The sequence below is a fragment of the Scyliorhinus torazame genome, chromosome 17 (assembly GCF_047496885.1).
Source record: "Scyliorhinus torazame isolate Kashiwa2021f chromosome 17, sScyTor2.1, whole genome shotgun sequence".
NCBI classification, from domain to species: domain Eukaryota; kingdom Metazoa; phylum Chordata; class Chondrichthyes; order Carcharhiniformes; family Scyliorhinidae; genus Scyliorhinus; species Scyliorhinus torazame.
This window is the reverse complement of record NC_092723.1, coordinates 10,616,158-10,643,770: the sequence shown is the minus strand read 5'-3', so window position 1 is coordinate 10,643,770 and position 27,613 is coordinate 10,616,158.

Genomic DNA, 27,613 nt, shown 5'->3' with positions numbered 1-27,613 from the left:
TCACTCCAGCTATGGAACAAGTATTTTATACAGTTCCAGTATAACCCCCCAGCTGTCACATTCTACACCTTGGCTACTGAAGGCAAGTATCTCGTCTGCCTTCTTTTTTAAAAAAACTTTAGAGTACCCAATTATTTTTTTCCCAATTAAGGGGCAATTGTGCTTGGCCAACTCACCTACCCTGCACATCTTTGGGTTGTGGGGGTGAGACCCATGCAGACACGGGGAGAATGTGCAAACTCCACACGGACAGTGACCCAGGGCCAGGATCAAGCCCGGGTCCTCGGTGCCATGAGGGAGCAGTGCTAACCACTGCGCCACCGTGCTGCCCTTACATTGTGCTTGCCTTGTCTGTCCTCTGCAAATATATTACCGCATACGTCTCCACATTGAGCTCCATCTAGCACTGCTCTGCCCAACGTTGATATCTTCCTCTCGTCTACCACTTCCCTTTTTAACACTTTACAGCCAATGTTTGTATCTCCTGTAAACGTTTTTCAGAGCCATTGCGTTCAAGTCCAAATCTTGAAATATACCAGTATAATGACCGGAATAGGCGTGTAGCTCGTACAAATGTTAAAGCTGTAGTTTCTAAAAGCTTTTTAAGATGATGGTACCGTATCATGTCACTTGGCCACACTTAGCTCCAGGTAGTCCAGAAACATAAGCAAATACCTCATTAAAGCATGGACAATCACCTGTGAAATATACTCAGCCCATTGTTAAGGACGCAAAGTCAACAGAAAGGTTTATAGTGTAGCAGCTGACTATCTTTCTGCTTCATTATAGACAATAGAGGGTGTTAGACAAATATGAAAGGGATCTCATTGATGTTGGGCATTGTGATGGCTCCTCAATGCAAACGCAAAGACTTTGGCTGTCTGAAGCTCTCTGGGTGTGAAAAGCCGCAACTCAGGATATTTACACATGACCTTATTTGGAAAAGAACATTGGACTTTTAACAGGCCATATGGGCGAGACATCCATCATCATAGATATCATGGAATTTACAGTGCAGAAGGAGGCCATTCGGCCCATCGAGTCTGCACCAGCTCTTGAAAAGAGCACCCTACTTAACCCCATACCTCCACCCTATCCCCGTAACTCTGCAACCCCATCTAGCCTAAGGGCAAGTTAGCATGGCCAATCCACCTAACCTGCACACCTTTGGACTGTGCAAGGAAATCGGAGCACCCGGAGAAAACCCATGCAGACAAGGGGAGAACTTGCAGACTCCACACAGCCAGTGACCCAAGCGGGAATCAAACCTGGGACCCTGGTGCTGTGAAGCCGTAGTGCTAACCACTATGCTACCGTGCTGCCCTGTTAGTGTGCTTTGTTACCTGCTTTTAAAATATAAAAGCAGAAGCTGTTCTGAAACAGATACAATCAGATACAAAGACAACTATTAAAACAGCTGAAAGACAACAGCACAGCCAAGTAATACAAATATACCTTGAAAGCAGGAGAAAAACTTGCCCCAAAATTCTAACTTCATGTTTACCTGAGAGTGGACATTCTGGTAATTCAACTACAAAAAGTTTAAAGAGAATCATCTGCTTTTACAAGACTTTCGCTCTAGCTGAAGCATCAATTCATCTAAGAAACTGCAGGGCATGCTATGTAAGAGACTGAAATAATTTCAGCTTGCAATCAGATTGCTTTTTTCCTTCATTTGTATCTAGTCTTCATGTGTAGGAGATATTGCTTTTAAACCTCCAGGGCCGATGTATGACCATAAATAATCTTTATTTTTAAATTCACAAAAACTTGCTGCTGCAATTTTTAAAAATTGGAACAAGCCACTCGAAAAGCACACTAACTTCACACACAGATGTTTCGATCATGGACAACAATTAAACACTAATTCTGCTCATGACACTGGGAAAGCAAGGGACATTCCAGTCACAAAAATTACCCAACAACCAATGTCCGTTGCTTCCTGCCTCTGAGCCAATTTTAGGCCCAACTCATAATGGATGTTTTTTATAAAGTCGTTTGTGTAATATGCGGCAATGTTGAAATGGTTGGTGCACATTATAAACCCAGCCTGATTTTTCTCCATTACTGACATCAATGAAAATAAGAATTTAGTGTGATGTTTGATGCGCAACTGATTTGATATTTCTATATTAGACCATCCCTTAGAAGTTAAAATTACACATCCTGACCCCACCCCAACCCCCGCAGACTCTCTCATTGAAACACTTTGATGTGTACACAGGGCACCCAGAGAACCAACTCCCTCAACAGAACGCCAGCAGTTGACGTGAACCGGACACCTATGGAAAGCTTCTTTAAAAAAAATATATGTTTATTCAAATTTTCCAACAGAATTTTTAACAAACCCCCCCCCCTCCATAACAAAAAGAAAGAAACACAAACACAACAGTCAAAAATTATACAAAACTTATACATTGGGTTTCCCCCATATACAGTAACCCTCCAGATGACATTCAAAGGTACCCATAGGGAAGCCCCCCCCCACCCACCCGAATTCCCCTCCCGAAAGAGACCCCCCTCCCCCCCCTTGGGTTGCTGCTGCTGCTGACCTCCTCCTAACGCTCCGCGAGATAGTCTTGGAACGGTTGCCACCGCCTGAAGAACCCCTGCGCAGACCCTCGTAAGGCAAACTTTATCCTCTCCAGCTTAATGAACCCTGCCATGTCATTGATCCAAGCTTCTACACTGGGGGGCTTCGCGTCCTTCCATAATAGCAAGATCCTCCGCCGGGCTACCAGGGACGCAAAGGCCAGGATACCAGCCTCTTTCGCCTCCTGCACACCCGGCTCGTCCGTTACCCCAAATAGTGCCAGCCCCCAGCTCGGCGTGACCTGGACTTTCACCACCTTGGACATAGTGCTCGTGAAACCCCTCCAAAACCCATCCAGTGCCGGGCACGACCAGAACATGTGGACGTGATTCGCCGGGCTTCCCGAGCACCTCCCACATTTGTCCTCCACCCCAAAGAACCTACTCAGCCTCGCCCCTGTCATATGCGCTCTGTGAGTAACCTTGAATTGTATTAGGCTGAGCCTGGCGCAAGAGGTGGAAGAATTAACCCTACTCAGGGCATCAGCCCACAGACCCTCATCTATCTCCTCCCCAAGCTCCTCCTCCCACTTGCCCTTTAACTCCTCTACCGAGTCTTCCTCCTCTTCTTTCAGCTCCTGGTAGATCGCCAAAACCTTGCCTTCTCCAACCCATACACCCAAAATCACCCTGTCCTGAATCCCCTGTGCCGGGAGCAGCGGGAATTCCCTCACCTGCCGCCTCACAAATGCCCTCACTTGCATGTACCTGAAAGCATTTCCCGGGGGTAACCCAAACTTCTCCTCCAGCGCCCCTAGGCTCGCAAACGTCCCATCTATAAACAGGTCCCCCATTCTTCTAATCCCTGCCTGATGCCAGCTCCGAAACCGCCCATCCATCCTTCCCGGGACGAACCGATGGTTCTCCCGAATCGGGGACCAAACCGAAGCTCCCACCTCGCCCCTGTGTCGTCTCCACTGCCCCCAGATCTTCAGCGTCGCCGCCACCACCGGACTCGTGGTGCACCTTGTCGGCGAGAGCGGCAGCGGTGCCGTCGCCAGCGCCCTCAGGCTCGTGCCCACACAGGACGCCATCTCCAACCTCTTCCACACCGCCCCCTCTCCCTCCATCACCCACTTACGGATCATCGCCACATTGGCAACCCAATAATAGCTGCACAAATTCGGCAGCGCCAGGCCCCCACTGTCCCTGCTACGCTCCAGAAACACTCTCTTCACCCTCGGGGTCTTATTTGCCCACACAAAACCCATGATGCTCCTGCTTACCCGTTTGAAAAAGGCCTTGGGAATCACAATGGGAAGGCACTGGAACACAAAGAGAAACCTCAGGAGGACCGTCATTTTGACCGACTGCAGCCTACTCGCTAGCGAGAGTGGCAGCACATCCCATTTTTGAAATCCTCCTCCACCTGCTCCACCAACCGCGTCAAATTGAGCTTGTGCAGGGCCCCCCAACTCCCAGCTACTTGGATCCCTAGGTACCGAAAGCTCCTCTCCGCCCTCTTCAATGGTAGGTCGTCTATCCCCTTTCCCTGGTCCCCTGGATGCACCACAAAGAGCTCACTTTTCCCCACGTTGAGTTTATAGCCCGAGAAGTCCCCAAACTCCCTTAGGATCCGCATGACCTTCGCCATCCCCTCCACTGGTTCTGCCACATACAGCAACAGGTCGTCCGCATACAGCGACACCTGATGTTCCTCTCCCCCTCGGACCAGTCCCCTCCATTTCCTGATTCCCTTAGTGCCATGGCCAGAGGCTCAATTGCCAATGCAAACAACAAGGGGGACAGGGGGCACCCCTGTCTCGTCCCTCGATACAGCCGAAAGTACCCCGACCTCCGCCGATTCGTAGCCATTCTCGCCACCGGGGCTCTATATAGCAACCTGACCCAGCTGATGAACCCATCCCCGAACCCAAACCTCCGCAGCACTTCCCAAAGATACTCCCACTCCACCCAGTCGAAGGCCTTCTCCGTGTCCATAGCTGCCACTACCTCCGCTTCTCCCTCCACCGAGGGCATCATGATCACATTGAGGAGCCTCCGCACATTAGTGTTTAGCTGCCTGCCCTTTACAAATCCCATCTGGTCCTCATGAATCACCCCCGGGACACAGTCCTCAATTCTCGTAGCCAGCACTTTTGCCAGCAACTTAGCATCCACATTGAGGAGCAAAATCGGTCTATACGACCCACATTGCAGTGGGTCCTTGTCCCGCTTCAGGATCAGAGAGATCAGCGCCCCGGACATTGTCGGGGGCAAGGTCCCCCCCTCCCTTGCCTTATTGAAAGTCCTCACTAGCAACGGGCCCAGCAGGTCTACGTATTTCCTGTAACACGCGACCGGGAACCCATCTGGCCCCGTGGCCTTCCCCGTCTGCATGCTCCCCAATCCTTTAACTAGCTCCTCCAGCCCAATTGGCGCCCCTAAACCAGCCACCTCCTGCTCCTCCACCCTCTGGAACCTCAGCTGATCCAAAAATCGTCGCATCCCCTCGTCCCCCGCTGGGGGCTCAGATCTGTACAGATCCCCATAGAAGTCCCTAAATACCTCGTTTATTCTCACCGCACTCCGCACCGTATTCCCCCTGCTATCCTTAACTCCACCTATCTCCCTCGCTGACTCTCTCTTACGAAGCTGGTGTGCCAGCATCCGACTCGCCTTCTCCCCATACTCATATGTCGCCCCCTGCGCTTTCCTCCACTGTGCCTCTGCTTTCCGTGTGGTCAACAGGTCGAACTCCGTCTGGAGGTTCCACTGCTCCGTGAGTAGTCCCTCCTCGGGGGCCTCTGCATATCTCCTGTCCACCCTTAAGATCTCCCCCACCAACCTCTCCCTCTCCCTGTCCTCTCTCTTCTCCCTGTGGGCCCTGATGGAGATTAACTCTCCCCTGACCACCGCCTTCAGCGTCTCCCAGACTAACCCCACCTGCACCTCCCCGTTGTCGTTGGCCTCCAAATATCTTTCAATGCACCCCCGCACCCGCCCGCACACCTCCTCATCCGCCAATAATCCCACATCAAGATGCCACAGCGGGCGCTGGTCCCTCTCCTCTCCTAACTCCAGCTCCACCCAGTGCGGTGCGTGGTCTGAGATGGCTATGGCCGAATAATCCGTTCCCTCCACTTTCGGGATTAGCGCCCTACTCAAAATAAAGAAATCTATCCGGAAGTAGGCGCTATGGACGTGGGAAAAGAATGAAAATTCCCTGGCCAGGGGCCTGACAAACTTCCATGGATCCACTCCCCCCATCTGGTCCATAAACCCCCTGAGCACCTTGGCCGCAGCCGGCCTCTTACCCGTCCTGGACCTAGAGCGATCCAGTGCTGGGTCCAGCACCGTGTTGAAATCCCCCCCCCATTATCAAGCTTCCTACCTCCAGATCCGGAATTCAACCCAGCATGCGTTTCATAAATCCAGCATCATCCCAATTCGGGGCATATACGTTCACCAGTACCACCCGCACCCCCTGCAACCTACCGCTCACCATCACATATCGACCTCCATTATCCACTACAATATTCATTGCCTCAAACGACACCCGCTTCCCCACCAGTATTGCAACCCCTCTGTTCTTCGCATCCAGCCCTGAATGAAAGACCTGCCCTACCCATCCCTTTCTCAGCCTAACCTGATCTGCCACCTTCAGATGTGTCTCCTGGAGCATAACCACGTCTGCCTTCAGTCCCTTTAAGTGCGCGAACACCCGGGCCCTCTTGACCGGCCCGTTCAGGCCCCTCACATTCCAAGTTATCAGCCGGATTGGGGGGCTGCTCACCCCCCCCCCCTTGCCGACTAGCCATCTCCTTTTCTAGGCCAGCCACGTGCCCGCGCCTCCCGCACCCTCCAGTCCCCCAGACGGCGGACCCCCGCCCCGACCACCTCTCCTACTTCCAGCTCCCCTTTGGCCAATGCAGCAGCAACCCTATACCCCCCTATCACCCCCCGCCCCTTGCTAGATCCACATCTAGGCCTTTTGCTCCCCCCATAACACTCCCGTACGTCAGCTGACTCCTGCTGACCCCGGCCTCTCCCGCCATTCCATCGACCCCCCCCCCAGTGTGCGAATCCCCCCTCCCCCCCGGCAGTCAGTGTGCGCTCCTATCCAGCACCGCCCATCCCCCCACCGGCCCCCACCCCCATCCTTCCCCAGCCTCCAACACCGACGCCCACACTCTCCCACAGTTTCCCCCTCAAATCCATTCACCCATCCCCATCCAGCACTCAAACCAAAGGAACATTCCCTAAACGTAATAAAAACCATATACACAGTAAACATCCCCCCACAACAAAACCTCAATTTGAGTCCAACTTTTCAGCCCGTATAAAGCTCCATGCTTCATCAGGCGTTTCGAAATAGTGGTGCCGATCCTGGAACGTGACCCACAATCGCTCTGGCTGCAGCATACCGAACTTCACCCCCTTCCAATGGAGCACCGCCTTAGCCCGATTGAAACCAGCTCTCTTCTTAGCCACCTCCGCACTCCAGTCCTGGTAGATTCAGATCTCCATGTTCTCCCACCTACTGCTCCGCTCTTTCTTGGCCCATCTCAGGACACACTCTCTGTTCATAAAGCGGTGGAACCTCACCACTACAGCCCTTGGCGGCTCGTTGGCTTTGGGTCTCCTTGCCAGGACCCGGTGAGCCTCATCCAGCTCCAGAGGCCTCGGGAAAGCTCCCGCGCCCATCAGCGAATTGAGCATTGTGCTCACATTTGCCCCAGCATCGGGCCCCTCCACTCCTTCAGGGAGACCCAGAATCCGAAGATACTTCCTCCTCGACCAGGTCCTCAAATCTTTCCACCCACCTCTTGCGCAGCACCTCATGCGCCTCCACCTTCACCGCCAGGCCCAAGATCACTTCCTCATTCTCCGAGGCTTTTTGCTACACCTCCCGGATCGCCGCCCCTTGGGCCTTCTGGGTCTCCACTAGCTTCTCAATCGCCGCCTTCATTGGCGCCAGCATTTCGGTTTTCAGCTCCTCAAAGCAGCGTTTAAGAAACCCCTGCTGCTCCTGCGACCACTGCGCCCACGCTGCTTGGTCTCCACCCGCCGCCATCTTGCTTTTCCTCCCTCGCACTTTTCGCTGCTCCAAGATCACTTTTTTCACCGCTCCACTCCTGGTCCAATCCATATAGTGTCGGGGGGACCTTGCTGTCACCTTCCCACACTGGAGGCTGTCGAACAATTGCCGTTGGGGCCCCTTTAGAGAGCCCAAAATTCCGTTCCTGGCGGGAGCTGCCGAACGTGCGACCTACCTAGGCATAGCCACAACCGGAAGTCCACCTATGGAAAGCTGAAGACGATCTGACCTGTTAACCTCTCAATGTCGGTGCAGAATCCACATCTCAGAAACATGACAAAGTCCAGGCAGCAGAACAAAAGTTTAGTCATCCTGATGTGTTGGGAAGAATTGAAGTTACAAAGGGAAACTTTGAAGGAACTATTTGCAGGAAAAATCCATTCTGGTTTTTCTGGTCTGAAATCGGGATTTTTATGACTATAGGATCATAAGACGAGGGAGCAGAAGTAGACCATTCGGGAGGGTGGCACGGTGGCGCAGTGGTTAGCACTGCTGCCTAATGGCGCCCACCCCGGGTCACTGTCCATGTGGAGTTTGCACATTCTCCCCATGTCTGCGTGGGTCTCACTCCCACAAACCCAAAGATGTGCAGGGTAGGTCAGCCACTCTAAATTGCCCCTTAATTGGAATAAAAAAGAATTGGGTACTCTTAAATTTATTTAAAAAAGGATGGAAGAAGACTAGTCCGCTCAATCCTTAATAAATTCATTTTCTTGTAACCTTATCAGCAATTACCTTGGATGTTTTTTATTAATTAAAATTGTAACTCATCAGGCTTCCACGAGTTTATGATTGTGGCACTATTCAAGGTAGAATCCTTTCCCCTAGCCACCATTTCTTCGTCAACCAATGCCAAGATTAGCTAGACATCTGCATCAGTTTGTGGCATTTTCTCTGTCTGCGGAATCATTACTGTCTTTGACCATATTTTAACAGTCACTGCACTTCCAAGTAATTCATTCTATCTAAAGCACTTTGGGTGAGTTCTGAGGCATGATAAGGTGCTTTGGGAATGCGAGCCTTCCAGCCTTTAATCAAATTTTACATTGCTTAAAGCAGCCTGGTAATATCATTATTGCACTATCATTTTAAACTACATGGGATAGAAAACCAGCAGCAGAACAGAAGTTAGTGATCACTGACAATGAGTGATTTATTGGAGAAGGGAGTATGTTATTAATTAGTGCAAAATTTCCTTCGCTCCAATATAACACTCAAGATGCTTAATAAATAAGGTCAATAATTTTATTTGCTGCTGGATATTGACAATCCTCAATACCAGAACTGACGATTTTCCAGAAAACAAAATCCTCTGTGACTTACTCAGTTCTCAATGAGTATCCCATCCCGGTGAGTTGCAAGGGCAGTACGCACACAGATTGATTTCTTTTTTTAAAAATATATTTTATTCAAGATCTTTGGCCAAACATAACAGTACGTAGTGTTTCTTTTACACAACAATAAAGCAATATAAATAACAGTGGCCAGTTTTAAACAAATAAATAAATAATATATAAACAAACACAAAACTGAATGGCAACTGCCTTGTCCAAAATAAATACGCTCCAAAAATACAATCCAACAATCCGATATACAATTACCTATAACAAATACCTATACATATTATACATATACAATAACATCCCTGAGAGTCCGTCCGATTCCTCTCCCCCCCCCTTTCGGGTTGTTGCTGTTGTCTACTTCTTCTCCATTCCCTCTATCTTTCTGTGAGGTAATCGACGAACGGTTGCCACCGCCTGGTGAACCCCTGAGCCGAACCCCTTAACACGAACTTAATCCGTTCTAACTTTATAAACCCTGCCATGTCGTTTATCCAGGTCTCCACACCCGGGGGTTTGGCTTCCTTCCACATTAACAATATCCTGCGCCAGGCTACTAGGGACGCAAAGGCCAACACGTCAGCCTCTCTCGCCTCCTGCACTCCCGGCTCTTCTGCAACCCCGAATATAGCCAACCCCCAGCTTGGTTCGACCCGGACCCCCACCACCTTCGAAAGCACCTTTGCCACCCCCACCCAGAACCCCTGTAGTGCCGGTCATGACCAGAACATGTGGGTGAGATTCGCTGGGCCTCTCGAGCATCTCGCACACCTATCCTCTACCCAAAAAAATTTACTAAGCCGTACTCCAGTCATATGCACCCTGTGTAACACCTTAAATTGTATCAGGCTTAGCCTGGCACACGAGGACGATGAGTTTACCCTACGTAGGGCATCAGCCCACAGCCCCTCCTCAATCTCCTCCCCCAGTTCTTCTTCCCATTTCCCTTTCAGCTCATCTACCATGATCTCCCCCTCGTCCCTCATTTCCCTGTATATGTCCGACACCTTACCATCCCCCACCCATGTCTCTGAGATCACTCTATCCTGCACCTCCTGCGTCGGGAGCTGCGGGAATTCCCTCACCTGTTGCCTCGCAAAAGCCCTCAATTGCATGTACCAAAATGCATTCCCTTGGGGCAACCCATATTTTTCCATCAGCGCTCCCAGACTCGCAAACGTCCCATCTACAAACAGATCTCTCAGTTGTACTACCCCAGCTCTTTACCATGCTCCAAATCCCCCATCCATTCTCCCCGGAACGAACCTATGATTATTTCTTATCGGGGACCGCACCAAAGCTCCCGTCCTTCCCCTATGCCGTCTCCACTGCCCCCAAATTTTCAATGTAGCCACCACCACCGGGCTTGTGGTGTATTTCTTTGGTGAGAACGGCAACGGTGCCGTCACCATTGCTTGTAGGCTAGCCCCCCTGCAGGACGCCCTCTCCAATCTCTTCCACACCGCTCCCTCCCCTTCTCCCATCCACTTACACACCATTGAAACATTGGCGGCCCAGTGGTACTCACTTAGGCTCGGTAGTGCCAGCCCCCCCCCCTGTCCCTACTACGCTGCAAGAATCCCCTCCTCACTCTCGGGGTCTTCCCAGTCCACACAAAACTCATAATATTCTTCTCGATTCTTTTGAAAAAAGCCTTCGTGATCACCACCGGGAGGCACTGAAACACAAAAAGGAATCTCGGGAGGACCACCATTTTAACCGCCTGCACCCTACCTGCCAATGACAGGGACACCATGTCCCATCTCTTAAAGTCCTCCTCCATCTGTTCCACCAACCACGTTAAATTAAGCCTGTGTAATGTACCCCAATTCTTGGCTATCTGGATCCCCAAGTACCGGATGTCCCTTGTTACCTTCCTCAACGGTAAATCCTCTATCTCTCTGCTCTGCTCCCCTGGATGCACCACAAACAACTCACTTTTCCCCATGTTCAGTTTATACCCTGAAAAATCCCCAAACTCCCCAAGTATCCGCATTATCTCTGGCATCCCCTCCGCCGGGTCCGCCACATATAGCAACAAATCATCCGCATACAGAGATACCCGGTGTTCTTCTCCCCCCCTGAGTACTCCCCTCCACTTCCTGGAACCCCTCAATGCTATGGCCAGGGGTTCAATCGCCAGTGCAAACAATAACGGGGACAGAGGACATCCCTGCCTCGTCCCTCTATGGAGCTGAAAATAGTCAGACCCCCGTCCATTCGTGACCACGCTCACCATCGGGGCCCTATACAGCAACTGTACCCACCTGATATACCCATCCCCAAAGCCAAATCTCCTCAGCACCTCCCACAAATAATCCCACTCCACTCTATCAAATGCTTTCTCGGCATCCATCGCCACCACTATCTCCGCTTCCCCCTCTGGTGGGGGCATCATCATTACCCCTAGCAGCCTCCGTATATTTGTATTCAGCTGTCTCCCCTTCACAAACCCAGTTTGGTCCTCATGAACCACCCCCGGGACACAATCCTCTATCCTCATTGCCATTACCTTGGCCAGAATCTTAGCGTCCACATTCAGGAGGGAAATGGGCCTGTAGGACCCGCATTGCAGCGGGTCTTTTTCCTTCTTTAGGAGGAGCGATATCGTCGCCTCTGACATAGTCGGGGGCCGCTGCCCCCTTTCCCTCGCCTCATTAAAGGTTCTCATCAGTAGCGGGGCCAGCAAGTCCATATATTTCCTATAAAATTCCACTGGGAATCCGTCTGGTCCCGGGGCCTTCCCCGCCTGCATGCTCCCAATCCCTTTCACTACTTCCTCCGTCTCAATCTGTGCTCCCAGTCCCACCCTCTCCTGCTCCTCCACCTTAGGAAATTCCAGCTGATCCAGAAAGCACATCATTCTCTCCTTCCCATCCGGGGGCTGAGCTTCATATAATCTTTCGTAAAATACCTTGAACACTCCATTCACTCTCTCCGTTCCCCGCTCCATCTCTCCCTCCTCATCTCTCACCCCCCCTATCTCCCTCGCTGCTCCCCTTTTCCTCAGTTGGTGGGCCAGCAACCTGCTCGCCTTCTCCCCGTATTCGTACTGTACACCCTGCGCCTTCCTCCATTGTGCCTCTGCATTACCCGGAGTCAACAAGTCAAATTCTACATGTAGCCTTTGCCTTTCCCTGTACAGTCCCTCCTCCGGTGCCTCCGCATATTGCCTGTCCACCCTCAGAAGTTCTTTCAACAACCGCTCCCTTTCCCTACCCTCCTGCTTTCCTTTATGTGCCCTAATAGATATCAGCTCCCCTCTAACCACTGCCTTCAGCGCCTCCCAGACCACTCCCACCTGTACCTCCCCATTATCATTGAGTTCCAAGTACCTTTCAATACACCTCCTCACCCTTAAACACACACCCTCCTCTGCCAATAATCCCATGTCCATTCTCCAGGGTGGACGCTGTTGTTTTTCTTCCCCTATCTCCAGGTCCACCCAATGTGGAGCATGATCCGAAATGGCTATAGCCGTGTACTCCGTCCCCGTCACCTTTGGGATCAGTGCCCTTCCCAAAACAAAAAAATCTATTTGTGAATAAACTTTGTGGACATAGGAGAAAAACGAAAACTCCTTACTCCTCGGTCTACTAAATCTCCAGGGGTCTACTCCCCCCATCTGCTCCATAAAGTCCTTAAGCACCCTAGCTGCAGCCGGCCTCCTTCCGGTCCTGGACCTCGATCTGTCCAGCCCTGGGTCCAGCACCGTATTAAAATCTCCACCCATTGCCAACTTCCCCACTTCTAGGTCCGGGATTCGTCCTAACATACGCCTCATAAAGTTGGCATCATCCCAGTTCGGGGCATACACGTTCACTAATACCACCGCCTCCCCTTGTAATTTACCACTCACCATCACGTATCTGCCCCCACTATCCGCCACTATAGTCTTTGCCTCAAACATTACCCACTTCCCCACTAGTATGGCCACCCCCCTGTTTTTTGCGTCTAGCCCCGAATGAAACACCTGCCCCACCCATCCTTTGCGTAGTCTGACCTGGTCTATCAGCTTCAGATGTGTCTTCTGAAGCATAACCACATCTGCCTTAAGTTTCTTTAGGTGTGCGAGTACCCGTGCCCTCTTAATCGGCCCGTTCAGCCCTCTCACATTCTACGTGATCAACCGGGTTGGGGGGCTCTTTACCCACCCCCCCCTTGATGACTAGCCATCTCCTTTTTCAATCCAGCTCCTCACCCAGTTCCCACATAGCCGTATCTCCCCCAAGCGGCGCCCCCCCCCGCCCCGACCGACCCCCCCCCATACCAGCTCCCCCTTCTCCCCAGCAGCAGCAACCCAGTTAACCCCCCCCCCCGCTAGATCCCAAACTAGCGTAATTGCACCCCCCATGTTGCTCCCAGAAGTCAGCAAACTCTGGCCGACCTCGGCTTCCCCCCGTGACCTCGGCTCACACTGTGCGAGGCCCCCTCCTTCCTGCTTCCCTGTTCCTGCCGTGATTACCATAGCGCGGGAACAAAGCCCGCGCTTCCCTTTTGGCCCCGCCCCCAATGGCCGGCACCCTCAGCTCCTCATCCTCCCTCCCCCCCTCCCCCACGACTTGGGGAAGAGAGAAAAGTTACAGGGTCGCAGGATTAACAACTTGGGAAGTCATCTCTTCCCTCTTTCCACCCCCCTTCATCCCACATATTCACCCCCCCACTTTGTCCCAAACGTTCTTTTTTTGGCCCGCTCACTCCAGTTTCTCCTCGACAATAAATGTCCACGCCTCATCTGCCGTTTCGAAGTAGTGGTGTTTCCCTTGATGTGTGACCCACAGTCTTGCCGGTTGCAGCATTCCAAATGTAATCTTCCGTTTGTGCAGCACCGCCTTGGCCCGATTAAAGCTTGCCCTCCTTCTCGCCACCTCCGCACTCCAATCTTGATATACGCGGATCACCGCGTTCTCCCACCTACTGCTCCGAGTTTTCTTTGCCCATCTGAGGACCATCTCTCTGTCCTTATGTCGGAGAAATCTCACCACTGTGGCTCGAGGAATTTCTCCAGCCCTCGGTCTTCGCGCCATCACTCGATAGGCTCCCTCCACCTCCAGCGGACCCGTCGGGGCCTCCGATCCCATTAACAAGTGCAGCATCGTGCTCACATATGCCCCGACGTCCGCCCCTTCTACACCTTCGGGAAGACCAAGAATCCTTAAAGATTCTTCCTCCTCGCATTATTCTCCAGCACCTCCAGCCTTTTCACACACCTTTTGTGTTGTGCCTCGTGCATCTCCGTTTTCACCACCAGGCCCTGTATGTCGTCCTCATTCTCAGCAGCCTTTGCCTTCACGACCCGAAGCTCCTGTTCCTGGGTCTTTTGCTCCTCCTTTAGCCCCTCAATCGCTTGTAATATCGGGGCCAACAGCTCCTTCTTCATCTCCTTTTTGAGTTCTTCCACGCAACGCCGCAGGAACTCTTGTTGGTCAGGGCCCCATATTAAACTGCCTCCTTCCGACGCCATCTTGCTTTGTGCCTGCCTTCCTGGCCACTGCTCTAGAGGATCCACCGCAATCCGGCCACTTTCCTCTCTTTTTTCCATCCGTGTCCAGGGGGGATTCCCTTCTGGATTACTGCACAGTGTTTTTTGCCGTTAAAATTGCCGTTGGGGCTCCTGTCAAGAGCCCAAAAGTCCGTTCCACCGGGAGCTGCCGAAACGTGCGACTTAGCTGGTCATCGCCGCACCCGGAAGTCCCCCACAGATTGCTTTCTAATCAACATTGTTTCTATCAATATTTGCACCACAGAAGTATTAGGTAACAACCATCTCCAGAAAAAGAGTCGAACAACCATTTCCCCTCGACTTTCAACAGTACAATATCTTAATTCCTCCCCGCTAACATCCTGGGGGGCGTTAGGATTAACCAGAAACCTAACTGGAGAAGTCAGGTAAATGCAGTGGCTGCAAGAACAAGTCAGATGCTGGGAATTCTGCGGTGAGTAACTCACCTCCTGACTCCCCAAAGCCTGTACACAATCTACAAGGCACAAGTCAGGAGTGTGATGGAATACTCTCCCCTTGCCTGGATAGGTGCAGCTCCATCAAAACACAAGAAGCTTAATGCCATCCAGGCTGTTTGTTTGCCAAGCCACCCACCACCTTAAACATTCACTTCCTTCAGCAATGTCTCACGGTGTTTGCAGCGCGTACCACCCACAGGATGCACAACATGATCTTGCAAAAGTTCCTTCAATAGCCCCTTTCTGCCACCTCGAAGAACAAGGACAGTAAGTGCACAGAACACTTGCAAATTCCCCTCTAAGATGCATAGTTTCCTGACTTCAAAATAGATCTCACGGTTCCTTCATTGTTGCTGGGTCAAAATCCGTGAACTCCCCACCCTAACAGCACTGTGGGTGTACCTACACCACGTGGATGGCAGTGATTCAAGGAGCTGGCTCAACACCACCTTCTCAAGGGCAATTAGCATGGGCTTTTGCCAATTGACATTCAAATCCCATGAACAAAATATCCAAATTGACATTTAGCAAAAAAGCAAAAAGTTCCACATTACCATCAGATGAATGCTTTAGGCTAAGACGATTCAGAAAGTATTTTATAATAGAGAGTGGGAGGAAAGCAATGTAATGTGTTTTTAAAAATTCATTTATGGGATGTGGGCATCGCTAGCCTGACCAACACTTATTACCGATCCCTTTTTGCCCTTTGAGAAGGTGGTGGTGAGATGCCTTCTTGAACCGCTGCAGTCCCTGGTGTTTAGGTACACCCACGGTGCTGAGAGAGGGAGTTCCAGGATTTTGACCAGCGACAGTGAAGGAGCGGCCGATATATTTCCAAGTCAAGATGGCGAGTGGCTCGGAGGGGAACCTGCAGGTGGTCGGGTTCCCAGGTATCTGTCTGTTGCCCCTGTCCATCTGGTAGTGGTCATGGACCTGCTGAAGTTGAAGATAGTAAAGGCTGTCTTCAGACTGTTTCTGGTTCTCTCATTCTCCTCTGTCAGCACAGAGCCCAGAGGCTGCTACCGCACAGCTCTGCAGTAAAGGGGTTTGGAATGTGTTGATGGAATACGTAACTAACTGCAAACAGCAGTGTAAAATAACATCCAAACAATTTGCTGGACTTTTACATAAAAAATGGATAGCACAGTGGTTAGCACTGTTGCTTCACAGCGCCAGGGTCCCAGGTTCGATTCCCGGTTTGGGCCACTGTCTGTGCGGAGTCTGCATGTTCTCCCCGTGTCTGCGTGGGTTTCCTCCGGGGGCTCCGGTTTCCTCCCACAAGTCCCGAAAGACATGCTTGTTAGGTGAATTGGACCAGACCCCCAAACTGCCCCAACTCACCTATAAGGGGTTCCTCGGGTACCCCACACCTACCTCACGTGCATGTGGCACTCCCAGGTCCAATCCCGGTCAGTGAAAAAAAAGCCAACTTGGCACCTTGGCAATACCAACCTGGCACCCTGGCAGAACCCTTGCCAGCTGACAGTGCCAGGCTGGCACCCAGGTGGCAATCCTGGGGTATCAGGCCAGCAGTGCCAGGGTGCCATCCTGTCCAGGTGGCCAGCAGCTGGGGACCTCCAAGCCTCTGGGAAACCCCCACGGGTCCCATTCTGCCGGGGACCAGCACTGAACGGCACTCGTCCGTGGTCTCCGAGGCAAAGGGAATAGATACCAATGCCTTGGTACCTCAGGGAACTGCATATTACAGTGAGACTAACTGCCTCGCTCTAATATGCAGTGCTGCAATAATGGGCAGGATGCATCTCGCGGCATCTCACGAGATCACGTTAGATCACGTGAGGTGTAACGAGTCAAGTTGATTGCGGGAGCGAGGTCTCCCAGTGCCAACCAGCCAGGTTGCGAGGCAGCATGCTGACTTTCAGGTGCAACGTGGCTGGTGGACCCCACCCTCAAGGTTTTTTCTAAACCTGTGTTACAATTTTCAATAATTCCTGTCGCCCTACTCCTCCCCCACTGAAACTTTTAATCAAGTCAGTGTGTTCAGTTAGGAACTTGAATTTATAAAAGTGTTCTCTGTGCCTCCAGAAACCTTCACAGCCTATTAATTACTGCTTAAATGTAATCTTTGGTAAATGTGGCAGCTAATTTATGTGCAGCAAATTCCCACACATAACAAATAAATGATCAACTAATCTTAGAGATTAACTTTGGCCAGGACGCAGGGCGGCACGGTGGCGCAGTGCTTAGCACTGCTGCCTCACGGTGCCGAGGACCCGGGTTCGATCCCGACCCTGGGTCGCTGTCCGTGTGGAGTTTGCACATTCTCCCCGTGTCTGCCTGCGTCTCACCTCCACAACCCAAAGATGTGCAAGGCAGGTGGATTGGCCACGCTAAATTGCCCCTTAATTTATAATTCACTCTAAATCTATGAAAAACATACCTTTGGCCAGGACCCGAAAGGAGTTCCTCTCCTCCTCTTCAAACAGTGCCGTGGGATTTTTTGTATCTAGGTTGATTCAGTGCCTGATCCAACAACGCAGCCCCACGAACGTTCAGCATTTAGCACAAACACGCTCAAGCCCTGGGCAGGGAGGTTGTACCCATGACTTGCTAACTCAGAGGTGAGATTCTCACTATTGGGTCAATATTATAGTGTCACCAAACCATTTTGAGCAACAGAATATCCTTGTGGACAACACGTTAATGCCTCATTGGGAATGATATTCATCGAGATGGTGGGGCCCTGCCCTCTTTACAGTCAAAATGTTGCCTGTGCTTCGATTAAGTAAAGCAATGATATTAATGAATGTTGTTAGGGGTATCAGATGGACTGTGTGAAACAAGACTGCATCGACGTCAAGTAAAGTTCAGCTACAGAGGTGGGCAGTCAGGTCAACGATATACAAGAAGCAGAGTAGTTGATACAAATATCAAATTAACCAGCAAAGTTTCCTGGAAATAGCCCCAAGTTGTATTTGTACTGGCAGGACCACTAACAAGAAATGGCAAGCTGACAACAGAGCTCAATGGTCATGTTGACACAGTAGAGCTTTAAAATGCTTGCAAAATGTGCAAAGGAAATAAAAGAGCACGTGGAATAGAACTGCCGTCAGCCCCAATTGAATGAATCACCATTTCACCCAGCAGCTACCTCCTTTTTTAAGGCGACGTTGGAAGCCAAATGGCTTTTTGGTTTACAGGCCTTAAACCATGATCTGAAAACAAGCCTGGTTGTTTAGGATTATGAAACAAAGTGGGAAAATCCAACTCCTCAACTTTTGGGGCGGGATTCTCCGCCGGCGGGGTGCTCCGTTTTGCCGGCAGCCCGGGGGTTCCCGACGGCGTGGGGCTGCCCCACAATGGGAAACCCCATTGACCGGCCGGCGTTACGGAGAATCCCGCCGGCGGGGTGAAACGGAAATGTGACGCAGCGGGGAGGAAAATCCAGCCCTTTAGCATACCCAATTCATTTTTTCCAATTAAGGGGCAATTTAAGCATGGCCAATCCACCTACCCGGCACATCTTTGGGTTGTGGGGGCGAAACCCACGCAAACACGGGGAGAATGTGCAAACTCCACACGGACAGTGACCCAGAGCCGGGATCGAACCTGGGACCTGTTTAGCTGGGGCTGTTTAGCACAGGGCTAAATCGCTGGCTTTGAAAGCAGACCAAGGCAGGCCAGCAGCACAGTTCGATTCCCGTAACAGCCTCCCCGAACAGGTGCCGGAATGTGGCGACTAGGGGCTTTTCACAGTAACTTCATTTGAAGCCTACTTGTGACAATAAGCGATTTTCATTTCATTTTTCATTTCATTTCAAAATAACTGACCTTAACTAACAGAATATCCATTATAACATCCCATTTCTTATGTTTTTAACTAGTAAAATAGTTGTCTTGGAACAAAGTTTCCAGAGTTTGGAAAAGTCTGCGGGCGCAATTCTGTCATTGCACCCTTCGTGGATCCCAGCGCAATGGGTGAATCGCGCATGAGCCCCAAATTGGGCTCTGCGCCGGGCGTGATACCTCACGCGAGTCACCCAACTTGCTCCGCCCGGGGTGTTCCAGATCTGAATATTTAAATGGGCCTTACGGCTCATTTAAATACCGGATGCCGGATTCACCCGGCTCCCCGGACCCACTGGCCGCTCCTGGGAGAGCTCGCCAGCGCGCCGTTCAGTATGCACACGAATGTGGACGAGTCGTAATGGAAACTGAAGGGGGGTCTCCCATGTGATTTCCCTGTGGTGACAAGGCAATATTGGACGCAGTACCCAAGGTGTGACCTGACCAGAGGACTGCACAGCTTGATCATGATTTCTGATCATTTACATTCTATTTTTGTATCTGTGCAGGTCCATATGGTACTGGTTTTGTTGATTGCTGTTCTGTATGGGTTAGATACATTCAGCATCAGTACCACTCCTCTATCTTTTAACTTCATCCTAATCGAACACCTTTCACAGAGTACGTGTGTTGCCTATTTTCCTTCCTATGTGCAGTTGTCCTCAAATTTCATCTGCTGTGCCCACTCGCAAATTCTTCCCAACACACTCTGTAATTGTGGAGGATCCAGTTTGGTGTCATCTGCAAATTTGATCATCGCGAAGCACGGAGATCATTTTAAAAATGGGTAGTGGACTGAAAACAAAACTTAAAACTGCAGATATTAGTTTTCTTAGCACAGGGGATTCTAACATTGTTTTTTCCTGTTGTAAATAGAAGTGAAAGGAGTGCATGCCAATGCTGTTCCTGCTGTGGGTCACAGTAACCTCAAGAATGTACACTGTAAACCCAACCAACTGAACACTTAGCACTGCATGCACAGTCCATGGGCAGCTGTATCTTCTCTGTGTGTAAATTAAAGGAAAAATTATTGATTTAAATCTCCAGTTACAGCCCTTAGAGAAAATCATTTTGTTCGTCAACAAAACAGTTCATTTTCTGATGAGATGTTTTTAGATTTTCAATTAAATATTTTGCATTTCTTTAAATGTCTTACAAATATTGTGGCCATAATTAATAATAATAGTCTTTATTATTGTCACAAGTAGGCTTACGATGAGGTTACTGTGAAAATCCACTCCGGCGCCCGTTTGGGTACACAGAGGGAGAATTCAGAATGGTCCCACCCGGCGGTACCTCGGAGTTCTGGCTGCAGGGGCTATCCTGCTGGGGGGGGGCAGGGGGGATCCGACTCGGGGGGGGGGGGGGGCCTCAACGGGGCCTACCGATCGGCGGGCAGGCTAGTTCCGCGAGGGGCCTATGTTCCTCCGCGCCAGGCCCCTGTAGGGCTCCGCCATATTGTCCAGGGGCCGGCGCGGAGACGGGAACCCACGTGTATGCGCGGACCCGCGCCGGCTTTCGAGCGGCGGAGCAGCGGACACCACTCCAGCGCCGTACTAGCCCCCTAGGAAGGGGTGGATACCTGGACCTGGAGGCCCGTTGACGCCGGAGTGGTTCGCGCCGCTTTTGACACCGGTGTCAGAATTTGGCCGCGGGATCGGAGAATCCCAGCCCAGACAATTCCAGAGATCCACAGGCTCCGCAGCTCCATTGGGATTTGCAAATATCCTACAAATGTGCCGCGGTAGAAGATGGAAATGAACACCGTAATGTTGGATTTCTGGCATACCAGATTTTTGGGGGAGATTTAACTCCCCCCTCACCCGCCGCACCCCCCCAGAAGTTCAAATTCTATACATTGATTTGTGTCAGCTTCAGTTGGCTACTTCTTCATCCTTTAGTCCCCCAGCAATGGCAGGGATGTTAGTCCAAGGCACGTTGTAGCGTATTTAACAGTGCGCACTCGGAGATCCTTCATCTCGGACTAAGGATTAGACCTGGACCTTCCCGCTAGTGTGACATAGCCATTGCATCAATCAAATAAATCATGTTGGGCCCCATCTTTCGTTTTCAGAAAACTCCTGCTGCCCAATTAAATTCATTGAAGCTGCTTTGAAGATGATGCTTAATTGACACGGTATTATTGAGGAATTAGGAGATTATTTTCTTCCCCACTGACATTTCTTCACTTGAGCGCAACAAATATTGTTAGCAGAGAAGAATCTATTATGGACTCACTCTGTCAAGAGCAGCTGAGGATATTTCATGTCCTTTGGAGGAAAGCGAGGAATATTTCCACAGTGGTTGATGTATTTTACTGTAGCGGTCCATATTGCCATAGAAAGACAAAAGGATTGAAACCGTGTTCCAGCGCTGAATCTGGTCAGGAGGAGGCAGCACGATGGCGCAGTGGGTTAGCATTGCTGCCTCACGGCGCCAAGGTCCCAGGTTCAATCCCAGCTCTGGGTCACTATCCGTGTGGAGTTTGCACATTCTCTCCGTGTTAGCGTGGGTTTCGCCCCCACAACCCAAAGATGTGCAGCTTAGGTGGATTGGCCACGCTAAATTGCCCCTTAATTGGAAAAAAATGAATTGGGTGCACTAAATTTATTTTTAAAAAATAACCTGGTCAGGAGTTCATGCATTCTTTTTTTGCCAGCAGCTGCATCTGTGGACGATGCAGAGAGTAGAAGTGGATACGTTGGCAGTTGGGTAGAAGGCCAAAGGAAGACAAATGGATTACTGTCAACAGGAGGCCGAGACAACCAATCCCAAGCCAAGGTCAACACAGACCTGGAGCGACAAAGCCCTGGACTTCATCCCAGTCCAGAAAATTGAAAGTAGCTAAATATGTAACCATGTGCAAAGTGTATTGTTGTAGCTTCCAGGTAGTGCTGCCCGTCAGAAACCTATCCACGGAACCTGGGAAAAGCAACAGGCCCCATTATCTGTTCTGTGTTTGTGTGTGTGTATGCGTGTGGCTGTAGACAGATATTTCTACAAATTAAGTTCGCTCTGCTCCGTGCTGAACTAAATAGAAACAAATTTTACTCTTCAAGAGATTTCTTCAATACACCGTCCCAAAAATAATCTCTTCTTCTTTGACATATCCTGTTCGATACAGAAGTCTGAAGACCGGCATATCCAGACATAGGAATAGCTTCTTCCCCACAGTTACTAGACTCCTCAACGACTCCCCCTCGGACTGATCTGTTCCCTGTAAGAACACTATTCACGACGCCCTATGCTTCTCTTGTTCATGTATTGTTTGTTTGGCCCCTTGTTCCGCACTGTAACCAATCACTGTTTGTCGATGTGCCATTTGTCAATGTTCTCTGTTGATTATTCTTGTGCCCACTATGTATGTACTGTGTACGTTCCCTTGGCTGCAGAAAAATACTTTTCACTGTACTTCAGTACATGTGGCAATATATAAATCAATCAATCAAAAAAAATTAAGATCTGGCTTACTGAGGTTGTTTTCCTGTCGAAATCCGCCACTGGGTGATAACTCATTTGTGAGTTTCAGATGTCTCCTGTGAAGGAAGAAAGACTTGCATTTCCCGACCTCACGACATCCCAACGTGCTTTGCAGCAATGAAGTACTTCTGAAGTGTAGTCACTGTTGAAATCTGGGAAACATTGCAGCCAATCTGCACACAGCCAATCCCCGCAAATAGCAGTGTGATTAAAAAAAACAAAAAAAATCTGGATTTTGTTAAAAGCTAACAGGAAGGTGAATATTGGCGAAGACACAGGGGATAACTCCCTGGCTCGTCTTTGCAATGGTGTCATGGGCTGTTTAACATCCACGTTGTTACATGGGCCCAAGCCCGTCGGTGAAGTCAAAACTGAGACAGTCTTTCTTTGCAGAGAGAGTTCACTGACTTAGTATAGAGTTAACACGCTTGCAACCCCACCAGTGTCCCAGCTAGCCCCATTAATGGGTGCACAATTACCCATCCCCTGTTTAACAATAATAATAATAATCTTTATCAGTGTCACAAGCAGGCTTACATTAACACTGCAATGAAGTTACTGTGAAAAGCCCCTCGTCGCCACATTCCGGCATCTGTTCAGGTACACTGAGGGAGAATTCAGAATGTCCAATTCACCTAACAACGTAATTGCCATTAATATTGTCACATGAGCGAGCCTTGCTTTAAACTCTCACCTGAAGGTTGGCACCTCTGAAAGTGCAGTGATCCGTCGGTACTGCACTCGATATCAACCTAGATTTTCTGCTTAACTCCATGAAGTAGGATTTTGAGCCCACAACCTCCTAAATGAACTGCAGCTGACACAAATGGAAGTGTATCGATAAATGTTATCGTTTTAAATCGCCCTATTATGTACTATGTATTTTCTTTTATTCCCTTTTCTTCCCATGTACTTAATGATCTGTTGAGCTGCTCGCAGAAAAATGCTTTTCACTGTACCTCGGTACACGTGACAATAAACAAATCCAATCGAAGGTTTGATGAGACATCCTCATTAATTATTTCTGAATTCAAAACTTGCCGGTGGAATATCAATTGCATGCTGATGGTTAATAATTTCTTTCTAGAGAACACACACAAATCAAAGTTTCGGCAACAAAGAAACTGCCAGCTTCACAAGAACAGTTCTACTCACTCAGAATAGGATCCAAGTGCTAATTCTGCTTTTTTAATTGAACATTGAACATTTGATGGTCTTTCTGCTGCTGACCGCAGGCCCAGCTCTGTTTTTGCAATTGATTTGGAAATGTCACTGAGAGGAGGGGGAGAGTTTCGATAAAGGAAAATGAGCTTAGCCTTCTGTATTTAACTTGAGGCGTTTCATGTGCGTTCATATCTGTGATGGCTGCGCAGTGGCAATATCCACTGAGAGTTTGTTTGCTCGTTCAAAAGACATTTAGGCTATCGCACACCCCAGCCACACATGGGCAGCACGGTAGCACAAGTGGCTAGCACTGTGGCTTCACAGCGCCAGGGTCCCAGGTTCGATTCCCCGCTGGGTCACTGTCAGTGCGGAATCTGCATGTTCTCCCCGTGTCTGCGTAGGTTTCCTCTGGGCGCTCCGGTTTCCTCCCACAGTCCAAAGATGAGCAGGTTAGGTGGATTGGCCATGCTAAATTGCCCTTAGTGTGCAAAAAGGTTAGGAGGGGCTATTGGGTTACGGGGATAGGGTGGAAGTGAGGGCTTATGTGGGTCGGTGCAGACTCGATGGGCCGAATCACCTCCTTCTGCACTCTATGTTCTATGGGAGAAGGCTCATTTGGCGAGACTTTCTATTTACATTATGAACCTACCCATTTAGCACGATAACCTTAATGTCTAATCATTGCACATGTGTCCTTAAGAAATGCCCATCCCGTACCAGCCTCCCCAAACAGGCGCCGGAATGTGGCGACTAGGGGCTTTTCACAGTAACTTCATTTGAAGCCTACTTGTGACAATAAGCAATTTTCATTTCCCTGGCGCTTTCCCGGTTATAACTCAATTCCGTTTTAAGAAACCTTTTTTATTTGCTCTCATGTCTCTAGTTGCATGTCGCGTTTTATACTGATTTTCTGCAGTGTTAATTGAGAGAGAGAGAGCGAGAGAGAGACAGGAAAGGCACACGGATCCACTCCACCCTCTGCCAAATTTTCTAAATCAGTGCCTACGCCCTCCCTCGTTAGAGGAGAGATTCTTAAATCTCTGCCGAGTATTGACAAAGGCAGCTTTTTGGAATGCATTCCTCCAACCCCCTAATGATGAGGTGGTTTCACTGAAAGGCTTTTGAGTTGGGTCATTGAATATTTTCAAGGTAGGCAGATTTTGCTCCACCAGGAACCAAGGTGCCGGGGAGGGCAGCTGGGAAAGTGGAATTAAAGCCGCAAGCACTTATGCCATTGATCTAATGGATTGGTGGGGCACACTCGACGGGCCAAATGGCCCTGCTCCTTATTTCTTGTGTTCTCACATGCTGCATTCTTTAACTTACCATTTAATGTTCCTCTTCAGTTCAAGGGGAATTGGATATATACTTGAAAAGGGAAATAATTTGCAGAGAGCCAATATCAGCTCAGTGGGCCAAATGGCCTCGTCCTGTGCTGTAATCATTCTATTATTAGACATGTCTGGGCTTGTGCCTATCTCACATACTTACCATTCCGTACTTTCTTGTTGAAACCCAGGAATTTTGGCAAAGAGTGGGACTAATTGCATGATGTTTCTGTAATAACCTTCGTCAGGCCCACAGGGATCCCGAATCGATGTTTGGTGTTTGACTAGAACACAAACTTTTTTTTTGCTTTCCCTTTTAACTGCCAAAGGCTTGTACTGTGACTTCATAGTTTCAAAGGGGCAGGAAAGACACAATGGGCCGAATGGTCTCCTTCTGTGCTGACCCATTCTACATTTCCGCTGTTGGGAAATGCATTGTATAAAGTTGCCAGCCTTACAAACAGGATCTGGAGTTTAGCAACAATGACACAACAATTTGCATTTATATAGTACCTTTAAGGAGTAATGCACCCCAAGCAATGTATCCTCCATGTTGCGCCGCTGCACAGCAACTTGGGAGTTCCTCTGCAAACCATGTGCAATCGACACACAGCCGCGCGAAAATATTTAAAGTGGCCACGCTCTTAAACAAATCACCCGTACACCCGAAGAGAGTGCCTTGATCTCAAGGCACTTAACAAGAGCAAATCACATATTAGGATAGGTGATCTGAAGCTTGGTCAAACCACTTAGGCATTAAACAGCATCTTGAAGCACCAGTAGAGAGGGGAGTAGTTTGAGGGGAGAATTCCAGAGCGTAGGACCTGGATAACTGAAGGCGTGACCACCAAAAGTGGGAGAAATCACAATATAAATTCTTAACCGAGCGCTCCCTGGCCCGAGGTTGTAGATCACACCATCTCATCTGTTTTTGTTAGGGCTGTTTCGTTTCAACAAGAAAGTACGGAATGGTAAGTATGTGAGATAGGCACAAGCCCAGACATGTCTAATAATAGAATGATTACAGCACAGGACGAGGCCATTTGGCCCACTGAGCTGATATTGGCTCTCTGCAAAGACAATTTCATGAATCCCCACCCTTTTCCCTGTAAGCTCTGTAAGTTTGCTCTATTCAGGCACTTATCCAATTCCCTTTTGAAGACCCTGATTGAATCTGCCTCTAGCACATATCCAATTAAATATTGAATCCAATTTCATAGATTTCATAGAATGCACAGTGCAGAAGGAGGCCATTCAGCCCATCGGGTCTGCACCGGCCCTTGGAAAGAGTATCCTCCTTAAGCCCACGCCTCCACCCTATCCCTGTAAACCAGTAATCCCACCTACCCTTTTTGGACACTAAGGGCAATTTAGCATGGCCAATCTACCTAAACTGCACATCTTTGGACTGTGGGAGGAAACCGGAGCACCAGGAGGAAACCCACGCACACACGGGGAGGATGTGCAGACTCCGCACAGACAGTGACCCAAGCCGGGAATCAAACCTGGGACCCTGGAGATGTGAAGCAACTGTGCTACCCACTGTGCTACCGTGCCGCCCTGAGCATGGGTTTCAGTAATTCTCTGTTGAGTGAAGGGTTTAAATTTTGGTTGAAGTATGGAGTTAGATCCTGGTGATATCCTGGAGCCCAGTGTACACTAACGTCCCAACGAAGGAAAAAACAGGTTGGAATTGGCCAAAGCAAGAGCTACAGCCCAAGGCAGGCAGTCAACCCCATTTGTGATGTTGATGAAGATCAACTTCAGTGCATTTAGGATGGAATCGGGGAAACCAGGGGCAGGTTTCTCCGGCGGCGTGATTCTCCATTTCGCTGGGGACTGGGGGTTTCACGACGGCAAAATGGATCATTTTATATTTGATAAGGGGATCAGGGGTTATGGGGAGAAGGCAGGAGAATGGGGATGAGAAAATATCAGCCATGATCGAATGGCGGAGCAACTCGATGGGCCGAGTGGCCTAATTCTGCTCCTGTGTCTGATGGTCTTATGGGGCTGCCCCACAATGGGAAACCCCATTAACCGGCCGACGTAATGGAGAATCCCGCCGGCAGGTTGGGGCAGAAATGTAGCGCGGTGGGGCGGAGAATGCCGCCCCATAGAACATAGAACCGTACAGCACAGAACAGGCCCTTCGGCCCTCAATGTTGTGCCGAGCCTTGTCCGAAACCAAGATCAAGCTATTCCACTCCCTGTCATTCTGGTGTGCTCCATGTGCCTATCCAATAACCGCTTGAAAGTTCCTAAAGTGTCCGACTCCACTATCACAGCAGGCAGTCCATTCCACACCCTAACCACTCTCTGAGTAAAGAACCTACCTCAGGGGCGAAATTCTCCCCCAACGGCGGGATGCCCACCGACTGGCGCCAAAGCCGGCGCCAATCAGACGGGCATCGCGCCGGCAAAAAGGTGCGGAAGTCTCCGCATCTTTGGCGGCCTAGCCCCAACATTGAGGGGCTAGGCCGACGCCGGAGGGATTTCCGCCCCGCCAGCTGGCGGAAATGGCGTTTGTTGCCCCGCCAGCTGGCGCGGAAATGCGGCGCATGCGCGGGAGCGTCAGCGGCCGCTGTCAGTTTCCCAGCGCATGCGCGGGAGCGTCAGCGGCCGCTGTCAGTTTCCCGCGCATGCGCAGTGGGGAGAGTCTCTTCCGCCTCCGCCATGGTGGAGGCCGTAGCGGAGGCGGAAGGGAAAGAGTGCCCCCACGGCACAGGCCCGCCCGCGGATCGGTAGGCCCCGATCGCGGGCCAGGCCACCGTGGGGGCACCCCCCGGGGTCAGATCGCCCCGCGCGCCCCTTCAGGACCCCGGAGCCCGCCCACGCCGCCTGGTCCCGCCGGTAAATACCAGGTTTGATTTACGTCGGCGGGACAGGCAATTCCTGGG